The sequence below is a fragment of the Lichenostomus cassidix genome, chromosome 3, assembly GCF_008360975.1.
Source record: "Lichenostomus cassidix isolate B80296 chromosome 3, HeHo_3.0, whole genome shotgun sequence".
Lineage (NCBI taxonomy): Eukaryota > Metazoa > Chordata > Aves > Passeriformes > Meliphagidae > Lichenostomus > Lichenostomus cassidix.
The window spans coordinates 86049490-86056165 of NC_139483.1; the positions used below are offsets into that span (position 1 = coordinate 86049490).

Below are 6676 nucleotides of genomic sequence, written 5' to 3' on the forward strand. Positions count from 1 at the left end.
GTCAGAATGGATCACAATTCAGTGATCTCCCTGGAGAGTTTAAGTGTCACAGGCTGACTAGGAAAAATCACTTTTGTCATGAGGCATTTGGGTTTGTCAAAAAGAAATGTCTCAAGAATGCAAATGTGACATTTCTGAAAAAAAAAAGGAATTAAATATTATACTCCTAAATTTTCCTTATCTAAACAAATGAAGTATCTTTTGGGTATCTGTAGCAGAAAAATAAATCAACACTTGAACACTTATTTTATTGGAAATACTGTATTCTTAAGTACCGCAGCTGAATCTGTTTTGATGAGAAACTTTATACAAAACCAGATGTTTAATATTAAAATTGAGCCCTGAAACCGCTACCCTTCATTCTTCAACTTAGTATAGTAACTTCTTTAGGTAGATCAGGTTGCTCAAAGCCCTGTCCAAAATCCATGCTGTAATTCTTTGATGATTAATTCAAAACACAGAAACAAAAGGACATATAGGTTAAGACCTGTATTTCAAATCTATGAAGTTATTATGACTAATTCTTTTTATTTCATCAAGGAAAAAAAAAATCTTGGTTTTTCTATATTCATATCATTATTTAGATGACAGTCACATAACCACATGTAACAGTTATACATATGTGTATGCATAGCTGTTGCCCTCATTGATCAATGTTTCCATTTTACTCCTTTATTGTAATTTTTTATATTAGTTTTATGTAGTACTTCATTATGCAGATGCTAACAGCTATTTACAAAGGCAAAAATGAGAGACTTAAATTTTTAATGGCAATCAACAGGGAGGAAAACTTCAGCTGTGTGAGGATGTTGCACAGCTGGTCTTTAGGATGGAATTGAAAGATAGTTTAAAGACATCATTCTGCATGTACTGATTTAGAAACCAAAATGACTGTGTGAGTAGGGCAGTTTTAATATGCATTGCCTTGTATTTATGCCTCAAAGAGTTGTTCAACAAGCCAGAATTTGTAAAGTGCAGCATGTTCCAGCAATTTACCCTGATGGTCAAAGTTTGCTGTCTTCCCTCATGTAACAAGATGTTCAAAAGCTAAAAAATCTTCCAGATCAGGAGCTCTTCAGTCATGCCTTAAGTGCATGGTTTACATTTCCTTTAGTATAAAGACTCTGTCCAAGCAGGACTGAACTTTTGAAATTTTGTAATTATTCATTGTACTCAATCTGCACTCAATAAGCACTATTAAAAATAGGTTATGTTTAATTTTGAAAGCTATAACAGTATACTGTAGGAATACAGATTTGTTTGAACATCTTTGACTAAAGAGTCTTCCTTTTTGTCTAAAAAAATTGACTAGGAGTGTCAGATATGGGGCAACTCAGTGGCACACTGGAATCTCATGACAATACCTGTGCTACTGAAGCATGGCATTACTTTATAAATATTTTTTAAAATTAAATCTGAAGTTCAGATCTTCAGCCAGACTTGGCATCTAAGTTTGTAAGACACTGGAATTAATTATATTTAGTTCACTGAACCAAATCTCTAGTCTAAATCTTTAGTGGCTTTTCAAGTTGCAGTTGTTCAATTATAATAAATTGGTCCAGTCTATTTTGATCTTTGTTGGAGTAAAAATATTTGGAAAATATTTAAGTGCTGAGCTAATAGGAGACTAGAAAAACATTCTTATATTTTAAGTCACTGAGTTTTTATGACCAAAGCGAAATGTCTAAAATTTGAAACTTTGCATTTGGATTCAGCATTTGGATACTAACTCCACAAACGTGGATTGATTTTTCAACTGCTTTATATCAACTAGTTAAATATATTTATTTGGTTTGGGAAAAAAAATCAATCAAAGAATATTTACTTGCAGCTACTTATTGAGTATGTTCAAAACCAAAAGTGCTGTCATCAATGAAAATTATGATTTCCTTGATCAATAGTGTTTTCAGAAACTGTCATAGCCAATAGACCTAAAGTGTAAAATGTAGGTTAATATTTTATCTTTGAATTTTTTTTTAAATTTTGTGCATATGTACCACTCAGTAGGGAACAGAGATGCTTAGTTTTCACAGGACTAGGTTTTTTATTAACTATAACTTAACTGGTTCAAAAAATTAATACTAATATGCTGTCAAACCTGTCTGTTTTTGTAATACCTGCTTTATAACAGAATGCATTGATCAATTTTGTTTTGTTTGTTTAGAAACATAGGATACTTTCTCAGTGTGGTGAGAGAACATCATGCTAAAAATGAGAAGACTTTTATCAACAGTGTGCATAGTGATATGTCCATCAATAGAAATAGGAATATTTGCATAAAACCACTTGAAGAATCTGACACTATCGAATTTTCTTGAAGACCCATTGTATTTTGAATGTTTTTTATTATTATTGCAAGTACAGCTTTATCATTGACTTTATCATTATTACTTTGTTCCATTTAGAGTTGCTTTGTATATGAGACTGAAACTTTCAAGGAAACCGGAATATTTTACCCTACCCTAAATAAGATTTTAAAATTTAAGAAAAGTGCATATTAAATTGGTCTAAATCTTGTCTGTTTTCCAAGACAAAATGTAATAAATTTCTTAAGTCTTCTGTTACTCTTTTTTATCAGGTTTTACAGGTCAGTTTTGTGAAGCAGAGGTTGCTGCCTGCCTATCACAACCATGTGGAGCTTCCAGCATCTGTAAAGACACAGAGGGTGGCTACCTTTGTTTCTGCGCACCTGGATTTATAGGTGAGCTCAAAGAAGGTTTGTTTAACATGTTTCAGTCAGTCCTAAACCAGAGAAAAGTAGTTTGTTCAAAAGTAGCAATAGATAATTTAGCAGTGTGCCTCTGATTCCGGCAGACGCAACGTTTGTTTCCTGGCACACAAAAGTACTTAGCTGAGTAAGAGTATTCAGCTGTAAAAAATACTGACTACAAGGGACTATTTCCACTCCAATTACTCCTCATACTATTTTAGACATGGTGTCTTTCTTACACTGATGTGATTTGAACTCCCAGCCATATGCAAGTTAGCCTTAATTTATCTCCTTTTTGCTCTCTGTAATTGTAAGGCTCCAGTAACAAGAGCCTCAACTGCAAAACACACATCCAAGATCCTGGGCATGTTTAACTACTCATGCTTCCATCTACCCTGAAAGGCATTGCCATTAGAGTGACTAGATTAAAACCAACATACTGACATGGTATTTTCAGACTTCAGTGTAAAAAAAAAAATCTTTCTAGATACATATACAGGTATTTTTGACCAACTATATGATGAAATAATCAAGGGCGGTAGGAATTCTCTGAGTGGAAGATCAGCTCTGCTATCCAGATCCATCCTAACTCCAGGGACTTTGACAGGGCTCCTAAAGCAGGAGTAAGATAACACTAAAATCCCTCTCAATAGTCAAGGAGGACACGGACAACCAGAGGAGTTGAGATTTTGAGAAGACTGCACACCTCTTAACTTGTTCTACATCCTAATGTAGGCACCCATTCAGATAAAATAATCTGTAATTTAATAGCTGTAGTATCTGTGACTTTAATGTAATGAAATTCTATATCCTGTGTCTAGGGTTGGTTTATTTTAATAATATGATAAAAATATAATGTAAAGTTGTAATATATTACTTGTGATAATCCTTGGTGAGAACTTCTTTTAATTGAAATATTTGTTTAAGTTCTTATATCTACCTAACAGTAGATTAGTATTTTTTCTGTGGTCAGTTAAAACCCTCAAAACCCATCTGAAGCAATCAGGAGCTTTACCTGTCTTTAAGCATTTGTAATAACCAGTCTGATGCCAGAAAAAGTATTAGATAAATCATTCTCAACTAGAAAGCAGCATCAATATTTTTTCTCTATTTAACAATACATGTCAATATATTTTGATTTTTAATTTCTAAAAAATGTTAAAATATTTGTCTGTAATGAAAACATTTCTCAGTATTTTCTATAGATATCTTTAAAAAACCCCATAAATTATTAAATTAAAAGAAAAAATAATATTATAGCCAAAGATTGGGTTATTTTAATATTTTTTCTGAGTAAAACCATATTTATACTTTTGTGATGTTTTAGGAAAACCCAAGACTTTATTGCCCTTAAAATACAAAAATATGCAAGTTTTTGAGTACATCTATAACAAAATCTATTAAATCTTTGTTGAACATAATATTCTGTTTTTCCTTTAATCACCAAGAAATGAATTCCCCAAAGACAATTTATGGCTCATTGGTAAAAGTTCCCTGTGCCTAATCTCAGTTATTTCATTTTGTTGTTGCTGTCTGCACTGATATTTCACCAGTGGCATGTTCCTAATGAAATGAATCCTTGACTTGTTTCCAGGTCATAACTGTGAGATTGAAGTGGATGAGTGTCTTAGTGACCCTTGTCACAATGGAGCTACTTGTGTTGATCACCTGAATGCTTTCAGTTGCATCTGTCAGGATGGATTCCAAGGTATAAAAAATTTCCCAGAATGATAACTTCGTAAATCTATTCAGAGTTTTACACAATCTTTTTTTTTTTTTTTACCATATCAGATGAGATGCATATATTCATATGTGAATGCAATTTAAAGTTATAAATGTGTCAGTCAGAAAAAAGTGTATCTTGACTAAAGTACCTATATTATTTTTATGACAGCATGGAACTAGTTTGAAAATGGATCTGTGGGGTTCAGTGAAATTTTGCAAATAGCAGATACTATTTTCTGCAAACTTTTTAAACATTTGGGAGCTTTAATATCCTAGAACTGAAAAAAAACAAAAAGCCCCACCCAGCTGTGTGGTAAAGGTTTTGTTCTTGGCATATTTATACAATTTGTATGAAAAGCTTAATAACTCGGATAAGTGGCTGCATTAATATCTGCAGATATGCTTTCAGCTTAGATCAGGAATTCAAAGTGTATCCATTTTCTTTTAAAGCACCATTTTTTAAACATCATGGATGTTTAATCATTGAAATACAAATCAATCCATAATTCAAATCTCACAATGCAAAATATTACATTTCTACTGCCCATATATTCAGAACAATTATCTCCTGCACTTTTATTTCTTAAATTCTTTTAACTTCCCAAACCTTGCAACTGATGTAATTTTTCATTTATTCTTCAATGATAAAACATTAGGTTCAATGAAAAATATTAGCAAAAAAGTATTTTTCTACTTTAAGTAGCTATGAGGGTCTTTTAGCTACAGTCCACATTGGAATAAATTGTCCTCTTGTCTATAACAGATATCTTTTTCACAGTTTTTTGGGAATACATCTTTGGCCTTATCATGAAGGAAGTATCAAGAAATACTTCCTCTCATGCCACTGCAATGCAGTCTATTGTATTTAATGTAATTTGGTGTCTGTTCTTCTTCATTCATATAATAAGAAAATTGTGTGTTTTAAGCCTTAGGAAAATATTTGATGACTGTACTTTTAATATTTTTGAAAAATTAGTGAACATCTTAAACATTAAGAAGATGAGCATCTGTCATAGACATCCAGATTTAAATATAGAAAGGGTGTCAAATAGACTCAGATATGTGAGATATATCCAGTTAAAATAAATGTTTGTCTTTAACTAAATGTGCCATGGAGTAACTTCTTTCCCCTTTTGCTCAATTATATATTGATAGGTACAACCTGTGAAGCAAATATAAATGAATGTCACTCTTCCCCATGTCTTCATAATGCATCATGTGTAGACCTTATTGGTGGCTATAAATGTGTCTGTCTACCTGGTTTTACTGGTGAGTTGTTTTCATAGTGAAACTTGTTTTCTACAGCCAGGTAGTCCACAAAGCATCCATTAAGACATTATTGACTAATTTGCTTGTGTTTTATTCTTGTTTTTCTCTTTATCTGCCCTGGTCTAATGTTTAATTTGCATTCCAGCAAATTGGAACACTGCATCCTTAAACTACATAACACAAGATAAATTAGTCTGCATTTAAAAAGGTCTTCAAAGCTTACACACACAGGGAAGACTAGTTACCATTTTGCAACTCAGAAATAAGCTGGTGTGTATTTGTGATGATAAGAACTAAATGGATGCTGATATTAGTAGTGTGGCTGTTTATTTGGCTGTTTATGTTAGCTTATCTTCACAAGTTGCTGGAGAGTTTTTTGGTGCAAATGAATTAGAAATTGGCACCTGATTGTCTTAGTAAGTGTTCAAATCTTTCATCTTTTCAAAGGTGCAAGATGTGAAACAGATATAGATGAGTGTGCTTCATTTCCCTGCAAGAATGGAGCCACCTGCATTGACCAACCTGGTAATTATTTCTGCCAATGTGTGGCTCCGTTTAAAGGTAATGAACACCAAGGGAGAGGGGAAAGCAAACATAATTAACTTCAGAAGGCATTTCTATCAATTGTCTAAATGCATTTCACTCTTCCTACAGCATTATTAGTCCTTCATTTTCTCAAGCAAAGCTTTTAAAGTGACCAGATATATATGCCTTAGGCTACAAGTAAGGTGAAGGAAACATTGCTTATACACCTTCTAGGTTTGTTTCTCTATGAATCAAAATTTATACTTTAAAATTAGTTTGTTAACAGAACAAGATTGCATTCAAAATAAGAGGTATATCCCTATTAAGCTGCCATCACAATGGTTGGTTGATTTTCTGTGCAGTTGTCTCTCTAATTTTATTGCTCATGGCATTCTCTAAATAATTTTATCATTTTTAGAAAACAATTTATAGCTACCTTGTAATCCA

At 32.5% G+C, this 6676-nt stretch overlaps 1 long non-coding RNA gene across 1 annotated transcript; it reads left to right on the forward strand.

Moving 5' to 3' along the window:
- The first annotated feature begins 2575 nt into the window (after positions 1-2575).
- On the forward strand, positions 2576-6267 carry LOC146440154 (uncharacterized). The gene is made up of 4 exons (XR_014851059.1): positions 2576-2701; positions 4305-4418; positions 5591-5704; positions 6152-6267. It is a non-coding gene; the product is annotated as an uncharacterized LOC146440154 (long non-coding RNA).
- The last annotated feature ends 409 nt before the right edge of the window (positions 6268-6676 follow it).